At 48.9% G+C, this 18880-nt stretch overlaps 1 protein-coding gene across 2 annotated transcripts in view; it reads left to right on the forward strand.

Moving 5' to 3' along the window:
- St6gal1 (ST6 beta-galactoside alpha-2,6-sialyltransferase 1) overlaps nt 1-18880 on the forward strand; it is a 138390-nt gene that overhangs the window by 31238 nt on the left and 88272 nt on the right. For both annotated transcript variants that reach the window (XM_029544436.1, XM_021209607.2), the window contains exon 2: nt 793-935. The gene's annotated coding sequence lies outside the window, so the exon portion shown is untranslated. The remainder of the gene's footprint in view (nt 1-792; nt 936-18880) is intronic.

An 18880-nucleotide genomic window follows, 5' to 3' on the forward strand; every position in this document is an offset into this window, starting at 1 on the left:
ACACACACACACACACACACACACACACACACACACACATAAACACACAGCTTTTATACATGAGTCAGACCTGTACCTGGCTGTTTGCTAGGTAACTGTTGGGCAGAGCCTAGAGGAAATGCTAACAGAAATGGTATTCCTATCATGTGTAGTTTCCTTGGGTAGAGCAGCAATGAGTAACTTTTTCTTTTCATTTACATTTTGTATTTTTTAAATGTATAAATGTATAAATGTATAAATCTCTGGCGCAAGGTCAAATGCAGTTACATTAAAAATTCACTCTATCTTCTCAGGCGTAGCCTATGGATTGAAAATTCAGACCCAGTCCAAAATGCTTCCAGAATGAATGAGAACTTGCATTCCCACTTCTAACCGCAGGGACAGTTACTCTAGTGGGGAGACTGAGCACTTTTGGTGAGAGCAACAGAGCCACAGGCTTTGTCTGGATGCTGGACTTGGGCTGGACCTGAGGATGTCTCTCTAGCCTCACCTTTCTCCAGGCTAATATTGAGTAGCATCAGGATTCCGTGGCTCTAGTAAAGTTTGCTTTACTCAACTTGTTACTCAGACTGGGCACAAGCAGGCAGACAGGGGTGAACAGATGGCCAGCTTAAGCCATTTGGGAGGAGGCTGGCTTCTTCTGGGGAGGAGTATGCTCTACAAGGGAGGTGGGAGCTGCTGGGGCAGGGCGGAGGGAGAGCGAGCACGGGTGTGTGTGTCGAGGGTGCTCATTCCCACATGGTATTTACCCCATGCTCTGGCTAAAGTTTGCATTCTCCCTTTTCTCTGCAGGCAAGGGTAGAGTCAGCTGTGCCAAGCTCCACAGTCAGCGCCTGAGAGAGAAGTTATCAGTGCCCCGGAAGTCAACTGAAATGAACTGGCCCCCTTGAGCCTTCCCCAAATACCTGGTACCCACTTTCCGGCTGGATGCTGAGGTAAGAACCCTTTGGGGGAAAGGTGATGGCAGTTCTCTAAGGCTCAGGGAGGAGGGGGTTGTTTTCAGTTCCAGCCATCTGCTCCCATCTCAGCTACACAGAGGCAAGGTCACTGGAGGCCAAAGGCTTTGATTTGTTAGCACAAGAACATCTATTTTCTCCATTGCTAAGGAGATTTGAACCCTAAAGAGAGTGAACTTATCCTGAAGGTAAGACTATAGTGGACTTGGACGGAAGCTTTTGTGCTGTTCTGCACAGGAAAGTGAGCCCCCAGGAAATGCATCTGCGTGCATCCCTGCCTCCTGGACATGCCCTCCCTGACCCAGGAAGTACAGATGACAGACATTATGCAGGGAGGTCATGGCTAAGCATTCCAGTAGGTTTATCAAATGTGATTTTAATAAACCTAGATAATAAGTACTCTTAGCACTTTTGGAAGAAAATAAAGCAGGGTCTAAAATCAGTGCTCTGTTAGGTTCCCTCTTAGAATTACTACTGCAGGATGCTGGTCCCTAGGATGCTGGTCCCTAGGATGCTGGTCCCTAGGATGCTGGCCCCTTCTACATGGAAGTGGAGGGATGATTCCATGAGGGGCCAAGAGAGCTCACTTCTCATCTAGAAACTCTCCCGAGCTGCTTCTTAGCATCCAGGAATTTTTTTTTCCAACAGAATATTTATATTGTTTTCCTGGGGGCAATTTCACATACCCCAGTCACATTCACTTCATAGTCCTCTTAGGTCCCCCTACCCTTGTGACTTCCCCCAAAAGAAAAAAAGAAGAAGGAAGAGGAGGAAGAAGAGGAAGAAGAAGGAGGAGGAGGGACAGAGAAGGAAAAGAAGGAGAAGGAGGAGAAGAAGGAGGAGGAGAAGGAGGAGGAGGAGGAGGAGGAGGAGGAGGAGGAGGAGTAATACAGAGTCCGACTGTGTTACCCCTGTACTCACTGGAGCATGGTCTAACTCCCAGAGGCCAGCCCCTTAAAGAAAACTGAGTCCTTCCCTACCTGCACCCAGCCAGAAGCCAATTGTGAAGAGCTACACTTTAGCATCCTTATCACATAAGAGTTCTCTTCAATGACTTCCTGTCTAGACTGTTTCTTTTGTTTTTCCCGGGGCTGAGGGGGGGGGGGAGAGGTTATCACAGAAACCTTCCAAGTCTCAACTTTGAGATTTTACAAACTGGTTGTTAGAAACAGTTAGAAACAAAACACTACCACCCCTCCCCCAGCCCCCCAAAACAAGACAAAAATAATACAAACCAGTTTGCATCTTAGAATTGACCATCGTGGGAGAGTGATGTGTTGCTGTTGAAACCGGAGGAGCTACAAAGCTCTTTCTAGAAGAGTTTCTTTTGGTGGTGCTGGGGATTAAGTTTGAGGTCCTGCTCCTGCCAGGCAAGGTTGTACCAGTGGGTTTAACTTTCCTCCCCTGTGAAGACTCGTTGCTCAGTAAACACAAGCCAGAGTGCGGTCTGTTCTGTTCGCAGCGTCTCATGGGTAGCTGTCAGGGTCTGGCTACATCATGGCAGTGTCTGATACTGTGAGGCTTCTTGTCTGCTGCAGAGAAGGAATTAGGCCACCAGAAACCCTTGGTTTATTGATGGCGAGAAACTGGCTGCATTTCTCTCTCCGACTGACATCTCGGTATGTGTGTTGTGCGTGTGGGATTCTGAATTATTGATACCCTTTCATAACGGCAGATGAAAACCCTCCATTTACTGACCAACATCTGGGGTGCATTTTCTTTCCAGAAAAGTTGAGAGGCTGGTCAGAGAAGTGTGAAAAGGAGGCTTGACAACACCAGGACCCCAGTCAAGGCTCCCTCATAATCTCTGAGGGAGGGTGAGGGTGACTTCCTACCAAACACAAAGTTTCAACAAAAGCCTCTTTCTCTCTTCAAGGCGCTGCTGTCAGCAGATTAGAGCTAATTAAATTAGCATAATGGAGCCCTGGCCTCTGCCCTCTCCTCCTTTCTCAGTCTTCTGATGATTACACTTCTCGCTCGCATGTCCTTTAAAAAAAAAGGGGGGAGGGGCATAGGGACAGGGTGAGACATTGGTGACATGCCACTTTCCCTTTGTGGTTCAGGAAATTAGAAAAGTAGGAAAGCCCAGAGCAGTCAGGAATCCAGACCGCCTAGCAGCTGGGGGTCAGCCCTTGAGGTGAAGTCTTAGATCTTCTGGAGGAAGACGCTGGCATGGGGGAGAGGCCTGGGCCCTGAGGCTGCCTGACCCCTGAGCTCTTGTATGTGACCAGCAATGGAACCTATCCGTGATCTCCAGTTACCAGCTCTGCCTCTGGAAGGTTGCCAAAGCCTCGGCACCTTTCAGAAACAACTTATAGTTTTCCCGGACGTAAGCCTCTTTCCCTCAGGGAGTTGGTTTTCCTTCTTGATGGTGATGCAGGTGGAGAAGGTCTAAGGACTGAGGAATCTTTGTGAGTTAGGAAAGGGCGGCGCATGGATTGAGCAGCCACGCTCTCTGCTCTGTCTGTGTGCCCTCTTCTTACCCCTGCACCCGCTGGTACTGTGTCTGCAACCATGTCTCAGATCAGGAGACATGGATATAGAAAAGCTCCTCTCAGAGCTGCCAAGTGCCCCTCGCAGCAAGTGGTCATCCAGGCCGGGGCTCCCAGGCCAGTGCCTGCAAGCATTTCCTCCCCCAAGGGAGTATCACTCTACTTCGGAATGCTTGTGAACCGGGGCCTGGAGTTTGCAGATCTCCCAGGGGGGCTCTTCTTTGCCTTGGAGTTTGCAGATCTCCCAAGGGGGCTCTTCTTTGTGCTGTGAGAGAACTTCAGCTCTGGGAGACTGTGCTTCCTGCAGCGTGTCCATGCGATGCCCACCATAACCTCCCAACCCTCCCTGCTGACTAGAAACAGGGTTTCCCTCTCCTGAGTTCTCAGATTTCTTTACAAAGGAAAGATGATGCCTGTTTTGTTTTCCTCTGTGATTGGAGGTCCAGTCTACCTACGAGGGAAAACATAAGGCAGTTTGTCTTTCCGAATCTGACTACTCAGCTCACCAGAACGATTTCCAGTTCTATCTATTTTAATGATCTTTTTTTTTTTTTTTAATGGCTTCATGGAATTCTTTTTTTTTTTTTTTTGGCTTCATGGAATTCTATCGTGTGTAGGTAGACCTTCTTTTCTTTATCTTATCCTCAGTTGATGGACATCTCGCTGGTTCCATCTCTTTGGTATTGTGAAGGGTGCTGCTATAAACATAGATACGTAAGGCTTTTCTCTAGTGTGTTGGCAGACCCTTTCGGGTGTAGCTGACTCATATGGTAGGTAATTCTATGTCAATTAGCTGAGAAACCTCCATATGGGTTCAGCAATGACTATCCTAGTTTGCACACTCATCAGTGGAGAATTATGGTTCATTTCCCCTACATCTTCACCAGAACTTGTTTGTTTTCTTGACTTGGATGAGATGGAATTTCAAACTAGTTTTTAATTTGCATTTCCCTGAGGGCTAAGGATGTTGAACATTTTAGAATATATGTGCCGCCTGTTCAGTACATTGGCACATTCATTGACACAACATTTGTTGCCTGAAGTATATATACTTGGCCAAGACTTCTTCCCTTTCTGTAGGCTGTCCATTCACTCTAGTGATTGTTCTCTTTGTGTTATGGAAGCTCCTTGGTTTCATTTCAACCCTCAGGTTTATCTCTTGTGCTATTAGAGTCCCGTTCAGAAAATATCCCAGGCAAGAAGACTTCGATTTATTTTTGTAGCTATTTACTGAGTGTCTACTATATGGCCACCAAATAGCCCATTCTGGCCCAGCCTTGGGCACACAGATTTAACAAGGGCAAGGGGAGGAACTTTCTGGAAACAAGTCCATATAGAACATAGGCTCTCCTTCTTGCTAGAGCTATACACCTCCGGTTTGTCTTTCCAGGACTCTAAAGGCAGGAACTGCTTCTGAAGCTCCTGTGCATTCCAGGGTGTCCAGACCCTTAACCTTAGTTTGAAGTGTTTGGTCTATGCCGAGCACATTACGCAACACATGCAGTGCTGGCTTGTTTTATGTCAACGTGATACACACTGGAGTCATTTAGAAGAGGGAGCATCGAGTGAGAGAATGCCCCTACTAGACTGGGGTCTGGGCAGTCCTGGGGTGCATTTTTATGATAGATGATTGACATGCAGGGCCTGGCTCACTGAGAGTGGGGCTACCCGTGAGCTGGTGGTTCTAGGTTCTGTAAGAAAGCAGGCTGAGCCACGAGGGGCAAGCCAGTGAGCAGCGCCCCTTCCGAGGCCTCTGCATCAGCTCCAGGTTCCTGCTTGGAATCCCTGCACTGGCTTCGCCTGATGATGGACTGTGCTGTGTAGGTGAAATGAACCCTTTCCTCCTCGGGCTGCTGTCGGCCATGCTTTTCTAACACAGCTGCTATAGAAACCCTTAACTAGGATACATGGGGAAGAGGGCCAACTGAGGGGACTGGGCCGAGTGGCAGGAGCTGTTTAGAAATTCACGGCCAGATTGAAGAGTGCTCTGCTCTGAGCCGCAGTGGTGAGGTTGTGGGGTACGGTTTCACAGAGAATCAAGACTCATTTTGACTGTGGCACCCAAGCCACCCGAGAAGGATGAAAAGCTTGGCTCTACAGGATGCTCAGAGAACAGAAATTAGGGTTGAAAGAGCTCCTTCCGGCTCCTTCCGGCTTCCTGGGAAGAAGTAGAGACCCAGAAAGAGGGAGGGCCTGGTTTATTACTCAAGTGGAACGAGGAGTCTGGAAGTCTCCTGACTGACCAGGGTCTGTCTCATCAAACCTTCCTGGCCAAACGGAATGCTGGGCTGGAGGCCAGCGCTGCCACCTTGCTGCCACCTTCCTGGCCTGGCCCTCAGTGGGCTTTGCTGCTACAGGCATTTGTAGCAATGACAACCCAGGATGGGGAGGTGACATCTTAGTTACCAGAGATGTCCCCGTCCCCCAGCTCCCCACTCTCTTTGTTCAGGTGTTCCTGTGTCTGCTTTTGCTAGGAGCCTAAGCCTCACCACAACAGAGTCCTCACCACACAGAGACTCAGTGCTCAACCTTGGACACCTCAGATGCTTGACTGACTTAATGACAGCTGCAGGTCTGCCAGGCCCTGGAGGATTTCTGAGTCAGCTTCCTCCTGCTGATAGCCTGCAGGGTTCCTACCTGAGTGGAGACTAGAAATGATTTACATAAGGCTTTTCTCCTTCAAGCAGATTAAGTGGGGGACAAAAGAGCATTATCCTGCTCCACTGCACCTAGGAACGATTGATGGATCACAACATGGAGGAGTTGTGGCCTATGTATTCGCCTGTGGATCGTGGCAAGGCTCAAAAGCATTGAGGTCTTCTCCACATCTCTTCCTGTTGCCGTATTCTTCCCTCCTACCCCTTTTTGTCTCCCTCCTACCTCAGCAATGACCCATCTGCCTCCTCTCCAGAGCCTGCATTTCCTAAGGCCACAGGAAGCTGGGTTTCTGTTGCATGCACCCCCCACCTTACACCGCCCCACCCCCCACCCCATTGGTCTCTACTGAGTGAACCAACCATCTCTTCCTTTATTGCTAAAAGGGTGTGGATGTCTCACGGCTTAACCACCCACCTTTAGGCAAATATTTTGATTGTTTTTAATTTGCAACTATTAAAGTTGCTAAGCATTTGGAACACATAAGAAAAAAGTCTTTGGGCTGGAGAGATGGCTCAGTGGTTAAGAGCATTGACTGCTCTTCCAAAAGGTCCTGAGTTCAAATCCCAGCAACCACATGGTGGCTCACAACCATTCGTAATGAGACCTGATGCCCTCTTCTGGGGTGTCTGAAGACAGCTACAGTATACTTACATATGATAAATAAATAAATTTAAAAAAATTTAAAAAAAGAAAAAAGTCTTTATATAGTCATATACATATCCCTTGTGAGGAGCCATGGCAGAGACCGGCTGTGTCATAAGTTGCGTCTGCCTTTGCTTTTCAGGAAGCTGCAAACTTCTCCTGGCATTGCAGGCGCTCCGCCCCCTTGTCAGTCCGTGTCTGGGTCTGGTTTTGAACTCCAGGGACAAGTGGCCAGGTGCCTATTTAACATATCAGAGCAGAGAATGACTGCTGGGTTCTCCCTGGCCCTCTCAGTCCCTGGTAACTGGGTCCTCCTGGCTGGCCTGCACTGCTTCCTACCCTGAATTCTTCAGCTCAGGGGGCTGGGCTGCTCTTTCCTAAAATCCAACCCTTTGGGCCTCTGTCCTTTGGGCCTCCTGGCTGCGGCATCTGGTTCTCCGCCTCTCTCCCCACATGGCCCAGCTCAGTCTGGTCATGTCCACTCTGGACTCTCTAGATGTCCCTGCCTTTGGCTATGCCCTCTTATCTACAATAAACCTTGTCCTCCACCATTGCTAGGACCAGCCACTTTGTTTCGTTTTTTTTTTTTTTTTCCTTCAGTCTGCCAGGTGATCTTAACTTTAGCCACTTTCACTGGGTTGTCCGCCTTACCATATCTGGTTTCCCGTCCCCTTTTCACGGAATGCACCAGCTATCTAAATCTTTCCTTAAATGAAGTTTCAGCTCGCATCTCTGGCCTTTTATATATTAAAAAAAAAAGTTGTATAAAAAATTGCATTGGAGATACCGACAAGCAGTGTTAATAATTATAATCTAGTTGAATAAGTACGGCGCTCATTCTGGTAGGAGGAAAGCAGCAATCCTAAGGCAGGAAGTGTCTTGGGGGAGAATGCTGGCTCCATAGGAAGTTGGCAGTGTGCAGTGGCGTAGGGTAGTCAGCACCTTGAGCAGAGGCTTGCTCACACTACATTCAGAGCTACAGGAGGTTGGATCCACTTTGAGGACCTGGGTTTGGAGTACCTGGGTATGGTCTATAATCCTAGCGCTCCCTGATTACTGGCTGGGCACGCCTGTCTTTTAAATCCGTTTTGTTTCACAATAATTACAGAATCCACAGAAAGCTCTACTGGTGGGTCTGAGAGAGCACAACTGTGGTTTCTCCAGTGGTTCCATCTTGTATGATTACTGTGTGGGGCGTGTGCCTGAAACCGCTGTGCTGAGCATGCAAAGCTCAGATCTTCTCTGTAGAGCCCTGTGTGACCACCACTGCTGCTGGGATCCAGAAGCGTTCCCTAACCACAGAGCACCTACTGTGACCCCACCCTGCCCTTCCCCAATACCAGCCTATCAGCATCTGTTCCTCTGGAACTGGCCCCGGAGCCTGTTCTCTCCGTGTGTCTTGGTTTGACAGTGCCCGAGGCAGCTGCCCATCCTCAGGCTCACCTTAAACCCAGTGTTGTCTACTCTCTCTGCTTCTAGGCAGATTGGCAGCTTCTACACACTGGAGAAAGAACACAGATAGGCAGCTAGCACTGGCAATGTGCTCATGGGGTGGGCGCTGAGTTGTCTTTCTGTTCACTCTGTTCATCGTCGCCACAACTGTGTGATGGGCATAATGCCAACATTTGTACCCTGAGAAGCAGGCACGCAGAAAGATTTTACAGCTAGCAAACAGGTAGCCGTTGCAAACCCCAGTAATGCGGCCGCCGCCTTGGTCCTCCTATTCTACCTGAGTGCTAGCTAGATTTCTAGTGCCAAGACCCTACAGTGTGAGCACCTTGCTGTGCATCTGAAAGGCCATAGACTTCCCCCTAGGAACTCGCAAGGGAGGAGAATTTGCTGCTAGTTTTTTCCTGGAACAAGAACAGTTTGGGTATTTTCTATGGAAAACAGGTTTGATGGGAGAGGACGCATCTCCAGGGAGAATGGGAGCTTCCTTGGAGACCTGACGGGACCCACTCTGTCCAAGTTATGAGCGGAACTTTGGTTCCATATACCGTACCCATCTGGGTGACCCAGTTGTGTTTCTGAGCCTGTCATTTGCTCCGTGTCCATTCATACACACCCCGGGAGAGAGACTGAAGGAGGGTGGGACAGGTTCCTGGCCTGTGGGATAGCGTGTGACCTTACTAGTGCTAAGATTCTCAGCGGCTGGCCTTGCAGAGATAACCTTGAGTGTAGACTGCCATCCCACCCCTCCCGCTTCTGCCTGTCAGGATGGCTGGGAAGGGGTGTAGACAGTCTATTCTGGCCAGTCTGGGTTCTGGCACCCTTCCCTTTGAGGGAGGTAAGAGTGACAGCTGCTTCATGGGCAGAGAGGAGACAGACTGAGGGTGGTGTGGGAGTGGCCCCGGGCGAGTGGCCCCAGGGGAGCGTTCACTCAAGTATTGGCTCTCTGTAGCCAAATACTTGGTACTTGCCTGTTTCTCCCTCAGGTGCCGCTACGTGAACACGCAGGGCAGGGCTAGTGGAAGAGAACTGAATGTATGCCTCACCCCGGCCATTCGGGGGGAGCATCTCCTTCTCATTTAGTGATACACGTTGGTTTTGTGACCGGTGTCGAAAACACGTGAGCCTAGTCCACACCCTTCCATATGTTGTCTAAAGAGAGAGACATGAATACTGAGACCAGCAAATGTGAAGTCACAGATTTGTGCAGGAAACTGATGCCACGTGAGTGAGCAGTCTGAGAGACAGGACGCTCCTTCGGGAAGTGGTTCTGACCTGGGGTTTTAGGCCTTAGCTGTGGGCAGCAGCCAGAGCCCTTGGGTGATGTTCAAGGAAGTTTCGAGGCTTTGTGCTTGAGTGATGACTGTAGCCAGACCCAATGCCTGGCCCTTCAGGACCTTTGTTCCACAGCACAGACTGCTCTACAAGGTTACCCACGTCCAGCCTTTCACTGGCCGGTACCCAAGGGGCCGTGCCTTCGGGGGTAGCCATCTTTTTCCGTTGTGGAGTGTGCTCATAACTCTCTTCAGCACTCTGCTGAATCCAGAGCGCTGCCACCACTGCTGGCTTAGATTGTAGTATAAAATGTTCGGACAGCTTGACTGAGGTCCGTGAAAATAGCCCAGGTTAGAAGAATGATTCAGAGAGGGCTCAGTGGGGAGAACCTTTTCCTACCAAGGCTGAAGTGAGCCTGTCCCAGGACTCATGCGGTAGAAGCTAAGTTGCACAAGTTGTCCTTTGGCCTCCACACAAATGCTGCGGCCCATGCACTCACACGTATATTCACAAAATCAATGCATAATAAATAAAAGAGTGTGGGAGAGGAGGGGAGGCAGAGAGAAAATGAGAGATAGAGAGAGAGAGAGACTATCTGTCTATAGTATGTATATATATATATATATATATATATATATATATATATATATATATATATATATAGTAAATTACCGAGTTGAACAGCCATTGCCACAATCCATTACTGGTCAGATCATCTTTCCAAGCAATAGCTGAGAAATATTTTTATTCCGTATGAGATTAGTTCTGTGCTTCCGGCAGGAGGATCTCATTCACTAATTCATTTAGTTATTTACTGAGATCCTGCTGAAGCCCACAGTTGAGTCAGAGACAAAAGTGCTTCTCTGCAGCTTGCCAGCCTCCTGCTAAAGCCTAGCTAACCCCTGACTTGGCTCTCCGGCTCTCCGGCTCTCCGGCTCTCCAGCTCTCCGGTGTGGGGCAGGGATAGCTTCAGGGCTGGTGTCTGTTTTTTTTTTTTTTCCTGCTTCATGACTGTCACCTGTAGAGCAGGTAGAGGCTTTGAATTTGCAGTCCCTTGAGGTGTGCTCAGTTACTGGCTCTGCAGTCATCTGGTGCTCCCGCATCTGTAAATAGCTGGAGGCTTTGGCAGGCCTGGGTGCATGATCTCTGGAGGAAGGAGATGGGGTGAGCTGACTACAGTGCTCAGATTTGACAGGTCGTGTGAAGTCAGGGCACCTGGCTGGGGTTAGGGAAATGAAGGCCAGCGGCCAGGGAGCAAGGCGAGAGTGTAAGGGACTATGGAGTCTAAGGGCTGTACAGTTTGGCGGATGGGGAGGAAGGCGTGTACTTTTGCCTGCTAAGCTGAGACATTTCAGCAGGGCAGATTGAACATAGAGATCGTTTTAAGCGTCGGAGGCACTTTTGATTCCTTAGAGCTAGTCTTGAGGGAGACTTCATCCTGTACAGGTAAGGCATTCGATGCAGAGGTTGGTTAGGAGGCTGTGGTGAGGGTCCTGAAGGTAGGTATAGTTCTGGGTTCTTCCTCCCTCCTTGGGGTGTCTGGGTGCTTTGGGCACACCCGTTTGGAGAGGACAGGGCAAAGCAGTTGTATACCAGGATGAGGAGGGTGACATGGAGTCCAGTCCGGAAGAGCAGGATCCTGGTCTGGTTGGGAGTGTGTGTGTGTGTGTGTGTGTGTGTGTGTGTGTGTGTGTGTGTGGTTATGACCCTTTTAGACAGAGGCTTCCTCAACAATCTTTAATGAAGCAGCTCTCTGAGACAATTGTAGCTTGCTTGTATTTCGTTATTGGGGGTGGGTTTAAATGAATACACTTTTCTTTGGGGTGAACCAAGGGTTGTATAGTTTTTGGAGAAGGGCGTGGGAATATCCAGGGAGGGGATGTCGTTGGCTGAATGAAGGCTAAGGCTGCTGAGATGCCGCATCAGCTTGGAGAGGTGTCTTAGGTGCTGGGAACATGTCTGACTGCTTATGATCACCTGGTTGGAGGTCCCCTGTTTACATGCTCTGAGGCAGGCGCGGAAACGGGGAGGGAGCTAGCTCTACTCCTGCCGGTCTCAGGATGAGATTCTAATCTCGGTTCTTGAGATTTCCGCGATTTAGTCACGCTCAACCTCGCCTGTTCTATACCAGCCCCTCTGAAGGCCTGGTCCACCTACAGGTAGGCACTGGGGACCACACTCGTGCCAGGGGAACGGGACAGACGGCGTGGATGGGAGCCAGCCCCTGCTAGGTGGACATAGCTACTCTCTCCTTGGGTTTGCTTCTGTTCTAGCTTTCTGTTGCTGCTTCAGAGTTCTGCCTGTCCACACACACACACACACACACACACACACACACACACCAGCGGCCTCTCTACACCACATCTCTTTCCTGCAGCAAACTTCCTCGTTCAGTCACTTCTCAACTTCTCTCTTATCGCCCCTCTGGGGTATGTGTGTGTGTGTGTGTGTATGAATGTGTGTGCACTGCCTGTCCCATTGAGCAGTCATACAGCACAGAGAGGTTTCCATGAGAGCGTACAACTAACCCACACAACAGAGGTGAGTGAGATTGGACCTGGGAGGCTGGGCCTTCAGGGTTTTGATCAGGTCCAGACAAGCTTCTTATCTATGGGTGCCAATCTGAGCATACACAGCCGAGCGAGTTTCTCCTTAAACCTGAGCCCTAGCTGGTTCCCTTGCCCTGTCCCTGTTCTGGCCCTGGAGACAGTGATAGCAGTCTTGGTCGACCAAGCCCTGATACTCCAGAGCCCACCTGGTTTAGAAGAAACTCCGCAGGCTGCACGGGCTCACTCTTCTCCCTGCCCAGAGATAGTCCTCCTGGGCTCCAGGGTCCAGACCACAGATCAGACCCAAATAATGCAAGATGCCCAGGTGGCGTACCCTGTTCACCTCCCCACAACCTTGCCCCTCTCCCCAGAACTGAAGATAGACTTGACTACAGTCTGGATTAGCTCTGCATCCGAGGACTAGAAGCCCATTGTTTATGGGTGTCCCATGCATTGCCTCAGGGTGAGGGATGGTGTTCTTTGTACATCACATTCTTTAATGAACCTTTACACTGTGTGGCATCATTCCACATCTTCCTGCTGAGGGAACTGAGGCTGAGAGAGAGCAAAGTGTGAGCCTACTCTGCTGTGGATGCTGAGCCTGGGGGTCTCTTCCTATATAGCCCACACTACTTCAGTTATCGGTCCTTCATGAGCGAGTGCATTGCTCTGTGTGTGTGTGTGTGTGTGTGTGTCTTTCTGTGTGTGTCTGAGTGTTTGTGTCTCTGTGTGTATCAGAGAGCGCAAGAACAAAGGGCATGCAAGTCCTCTGAGCCTCTCATCCCCTGGTGCCCTCCCATGTCTCTCTTCTGTCTCAGGCAACTGTAGCTCTGTAGTTTGCTATTGCCAAGTGGAAATCCCTGGCTGAGCTCACCCCTGGGCTGATAAGTCACTGGTTGTATTCCCCTGCTTCTTGCCCCCAAAGCCTTCCCTTGAAGCCCGGGTAAGGGAACACTCAGGGAATGCCTGTGCTTGCGCCCCTCCCTCTGACCCCTAGCTATTTCCTCTAGCCTCCCCCAGAGAGTCCTAAGTCCCTCCCGATAAAGGTGAGTTACTCTGGCCACCCCCACCCTCAGCCCCAGGGAGAATTTTGACACAGTGTTTCCACTTGTCATTTCAGACTGTTTGCCAGAGTTTGCGGAAAAAGGCCTGTATTATTAATGCCTTCTCTGGGAACAGCTGCGCCTGCCAGGCTGTCATGTGAGACCTCTGAAAAGGACTCAGTGTGAGGCCTAGAGATCTTCTGGATCCACTGGGTCAGAGGAAACTTGATACTATGGAGGCTGAGAGCGCTGGGTGGGGGTGGGGAGTGGAGGTGGGGTGGGATGGGGGACATGGAGGTGAGATGGGGGGGTGAGGGCATAGGGAAAGAGGGGAGGCAGAAAGTATTTGGAAGCATTCTTCTGTCTCCCTTGGAGACAAAGCAGCCCTGTGCCTCTGGGCGCAGACTCCACCTGCTCCCTAGTGGGGCTCTTTGAAGCCTCACCAAGATAGAAACAGAGACATTGATAATTAGTTTAGCAACAGAGAGGCATGGCTGCTTACAGCACACATTTTGAATGAAATTAGCTTTAGTGCTCAGAAACTGGCTCTGGGGATGGTGTGTGTGTATGTGTGTGTGTGTGTGTGTGTGTGTGTGTCTGAGTGTGTGTGTCTGAGTGTGTGTGTGTCTCTGTGTGTGTCTGAGTGTGTGTGTCTGAGTGTGTGTGTGTCTCTGTGTGTGTCTGAGTGTGTGTGTCTGTCTCTGTGTGTGTGTCTGTGTGTGTGTCTCTCTGTGTGTGTCTGAGTGTGAGTGTGTGTGTCTGTGTGTGTCTCTCTGTGTGTCTCTGTGTGTGTGTGTGTTTGAGTGTGTGTGACTGAGTGTGTGTGTGTGTCAGTGGTGGGATGCAAACCTGGGTTTGATTTGTTCAGGTTCCTTTGGGGACTTTGGTGCCTCTAGACACCACATAGTGTTTCTCAGGTTGATCCTATAGTTATTCCTGTTGCCGGATTTTAGGGTGAGCTCCTGAGCCCTAAGAGCCTGGGAAGAGAAACAGAGATGTAGCAACCCAAGTCAGTGTTTGGGATCTAATATGGATGAGGCTTAAATAGGTGTCAAGAAGCATATGTAACTAAGCAGTCCTAGACAGGGAGTGAGCTCCGCCTCCTGTTCTCTCAGTTTGTCTCCCCATGTCCCCCTTCCTACAGGAGACAGCTTTCTCCTCTGCTCCTCCTCAGGCATTCAGCCTCTTCTTCTAGTGTAAGATCCTTGAGGGGAGTTCTGGATTCTTGGGGCCCATTGTTTCTGTAGTCTGACAGCCAACGTGATGGCCCCAAGTGTCCCTTTAGAATGTCCCCATTCCTCTCAGGGAGGTGACATTCTCCTTTGTGTCTCATCTCTGTCCCCACGACTAAGCCTGACATTCCTGTGTAGGAATGAGTTCCAGATCAGTCGGTCAGGGTGACACTGGCTGGGAGTGGGCGAGGGAGGGCCACAGCTTGCCTGCTCTCTGCCAGAGGTGCTTCACATTCCACCAAAGCTCTTCACAGTTTAGACCAGGGTCCTCAACCACCCTAATGCTTCCACCCTTTAATACAGTTGTGGTGACCCCTAGCCATAAAAGTCTTTTCGTTGCGACCTGGTAACTATAATTTCACTATTGTTACGAATCGCAATGCAAACCTATTTTTGAGAAAGAGGTTTTGACAAAGGGGTCTTGAGCATGATGTCCCCTTGGAGTGGAGCCAGTGATTCCTGGAGCAGAGGCCTCCTAGTTGCGGATCTGAGCTTCATGTTCTCCCAGCGTCCCCAGCCCTGACCACAACAGGCTCATACATGGCCCAGTCTCTGCCTTGCTGTCTGCGGCTGAGCTTCCCCTTGCTCTGTTTAGTCAACTGTTCATCCTTTAAAGTGGGACAAATTTTACCTTTTCTAATTTCCTCTAGCAAAGGTGGCAGCACATCAGGTCTCAGTTCTTAAGGCTTCACAGAGTTTCTTACCCAAGAAGGTCTTTTTCTTCACCCCATGCCTAAGCAGCAGAGGTAGATCCTATTCCCTCTTGAATCCCCTGGACTTGGGACACATCTGTGTGATAGAAAGAATGATTCATAAGTTGCATACTAATGTGTGGATCACAACGGGACTACTTCTATCAAAATCCTAGGCTGAGTGGCTGAGAAAGAAGGGAAACAATGAGCTGCTTGATCTGAAGGCCAGGCATGGTACCAAAGCCTCCTCCCCACACCCTAACCCATGGTCCGCAGTGCTGGGCCGACTACAGGTCACAGCGAGGGAGTGCAGAGAGAGGAGAACATGGGTTCGTAGGTCTTCCAGGAGAAGAGCCCCATGAGACAGGGCTCAGTACAGGTTTGAAGGAAGGGTGGGAGTTCCGAATCTTCCCCAAGGGAGTTGGGGGAAAGCTATGCAGGACAGGATAAAGCAGTGGCTAGAGGCAGCCCTAAGCAAGCTTCCTTTCCTCCCTGTAGTGTTCAGGGGCACCTAGCTGGCTGGTGCCATTCTCCAAGAGCAGCACCCATCCCCACCCCTGAGGAAGCAACATGAACTGTGTCCAAGGCTCAACCTGGAGCCAATACTGCTCATGTAGGCATTCTGCCGTGTTGGCATGCGGCCCATTCACATCCCCTGCTGCCGAGGCTTCTGGGAAGTCCTCGAGCCAGCACTTTATAGTCTGCAGTTGTCCAGGTCTGAGTTTAAGTCCTGGTCTCAGACACTCTCATGGCTAATTGGGCAGCACTGAGAAGAGCAAGCTAAGGTCCTGAGGCCCAGGGCTGTGGCTGACTCTGACGAGAGATTTGAGGAGCTGGGCATTGTGCAAGGTGCCCTTTAAATCCTCTGTGAGCAAGTGCTGGTGACACTGAGGAGGCATACATGTACACTTGACCAGCAAAGTTAAGCTGCTCCAAGGAAGGTGACTAAATGACCAGGCTACGGTGTGGACCAGATGTGCCGCTGTGTAACTATACAGTCATCACTTGCCAGTTGTCTGGTCCTAAGCATCCTTGAGTTTCTTGTTAAAAAGAAACTCAGCTGGGAAGGAGGGCACCCTGGCAATGATAGTATCCCAGGTGTTAGAAACACTGCTTGGTAACTTCTTGCCTGTAAAGGTGTGGCTCATGGTAGCCCCCAACCCCCACCCCCACTCCATCCCACCCCCAGGTAAGCCAGTCTGTTATGATTGAAAAATAAACTTTATGGTGAAAGGTTATTTGTCTCTTAAAAATTCATCCATCCTAGGACTTGATCTTAAAGACGATGTAGAGGCTGGATTATCAAATTGTCATTCCGAATCCTAACTATTTGTAGGATCGTTGAATAGAATGAACTGTCGTCCGTGAACCCTCTCACTTAGGGTCAGGCTACCACGGTCTGGGGGTGATGCTCAGGAAGCTAGTTCTGCAGCTTGTATTCTGTGCACGCAGGCCAAAGTAGGCCTTTCCCCCACGAGGTACAGCTGGGTGGAGCAGTGTGCTAAATAAGGGCTCACGACATCTCTACCAGAGAAAGAAGGTGTCAGACATTCAAAACAAACAGAATATAATAGTTTATTCGAGCAGCTGGGCAGCACTGGATCCAGTCAGGCAAACACACCTGATAGGTTGGGATAGAGGACCCTCTGTGAAGGATAGCAGGAGGTGTATGTTGGTGACATCTTTGTTTGCAGTCCACTGTTTGCACTAAACAGGATTTTGGCTTGCTTACATAAGAGCTCCAGTTACATAAGTAAGTAGCAGGCTTCTGGCCTTGTTGCTTTGACAGTCAGAGGCTGCAGCGAATAGGTCACTTCCAGACATTAGCCATTGCTTCAGGTCCCCGGAGTCTGTCCTGATGTGTGTAGGTTCTGAAGTCATGGCATGGGACTTCAAGCACTTTGTTCTCATCAGTGACTCTGACAGGCAGTGCCTTTGTGGCTCATCTTTATCCAAAGTTTTCAAGGCTCATCTTCTGTGTTCTTCATTACAGAAGATTCTTAGGGGGATTTCCCCATCAGGATCCGGTGAAGGCTACCACTTCCTACCCTAGACCATGTTTCCAACTGCAGACTTGAGAAAACTCAGCAAAGGCTCCCCATGGAATAAGAACACTGCAGGAGGTACCATTGTAGCTAAAAGAAGCTCAAGGAAAGAGCATCCTGAGACATTTCCATCCCAAAGATCCAGGATCACCTGATCTTTAGGGTCCATCAGCAGTTTTGTTCCGAACACTGATGGTGTGCTGGGCCCTTTCTCACTTAATTCTCAAAACAACTCTGTAATTCTGGTCATGGAATTCCTGCTTTATAAGCAAATAAGTTGAGACCCAGAAAAGTGACCTTGGTTGCCCTGGGCAACGGGGTGATGAATGGCCCTGGCCTTTACACTGAGGCTCTGTGGCTTTGCTCATGTCATTTCCTGGAAAGTTATCAACTCTTGCTTCTTTGAGTAAGAAGGAAACAAAGAATTAGTTGCTCTGATTGCTCTGAGAAAGTGAAGTTGTGAACAGATTGGATTTGGGGCTATGGGTTTGGGTTCCATGTTCACACTGGAAGTCACAGGGTTGGATTCTCTGTCCCAAGGTAGTGGAACCAAGGGTCTCCCTCTCTCTCCCTCTCTCCCTTTCTCCCTCCTTCCCTCCCTCTCCCTCTCCCTCTCCCTCTCCCTCCTTTCCTCCCTAACAAATCAGTAGCCATTCTCTACTCAAAGGATAAACAGGCTGAGAAAGAAATTAGGGGAATGATACCCTTCACAATAGTCACAAATAATATTACATACCTTGGTGGGACTCTAACCAAGCAAGTGAAAGATCTTTATTATAAGAACTTCATGAATAAAGAAATCAAAGAAGATTTCAGAAGATGGAAAGCTCTCCCATGCTCATAGGTTGGCAGGATTGATATAGTAAAAATGTACATCTTGCTGAAAGCAATCTACAGATTCAGTACAATTTCCATCAAAATTCCAAATTAATTCTTCATAGACTTAGAAACAGCAATTTGCAAATTCATTTGGAACAACAAAAAACCCAGAATAGCAAAAAATTTTCTCAACAATAAAAGAACTGGGGGAAATCACCATTCCCGATCTCAAACTGTATTACAAAGCAATGGTGATGAAAGCTGCATGGACAATTTTACAGAGACAGGCAGGAAGACCAATGGAGTAGAATTGAAGACCCAGAAATGAACCAGCACACAAATAGTCACTTGATCCTTGACAAAGGAGCTAAAACCATCCAGTGGAAAAAAGACAGCATTTTTAACAAATGGTGCTGGTTCAACTGGTGGTCAGCATGTAGGAAAATGCAAATCGACCCCTTCTTATCTCATTGTACAAAGCTCAAGTCCAAGTGGATCAAGGACCTCCACATAAAACCAGGTATAGTGAAACTTATAGAGGAGAAAGTGAAGAGGAGCCTTGAACACATGGGCACAGGTCAAAATTTCCTGAACAGAACATCAATGGCTTATGCTTTAAGATCAAGAATCAACAAAAGGGAACTCATAAAATTACAAAGTTTCTGTAAGGCAAAGGACACTGTCAATAGGACAAAATGGCAACCAACAGATTGGGAAAAGATTTTTACCAATCCTACATCTGATAGAGGGCTAATATCCAATATTTACAAAGAACTCAAGAAGTTAGACTCTGAGGAATCAAATAACCCTATTTAAAAATGGTGTAAAGAGCTAAACAANGAATTTTCAACTGAGGAATATTGAATGGCTGAGAAGCACTTAAAGAAATGTTCAACATCCTTAGTCATCAGGGAAATGCAAGTCAAAACAACCCTGAGATTCCACCTCACAACAGTCAGAATGGTTAAAATCAAAAGCTCAGGTGACAGAAGATGCTGGCGAGGATGTGGAGAAAGAGGAACACTCCT

This window comes from Mus pahari, chromosome 12 (genome assembly GCF_900095145.1).
Source record: "Mus pahari chromosome 12, PAHARI_EIJ_v1.1, whole genome shotgun sequence".
Lineage (NCBI taxonomy): Eukaryota > Metazoa > Chordata > Mammalia > Rodentia > Muridae > Mus > Mus pahari.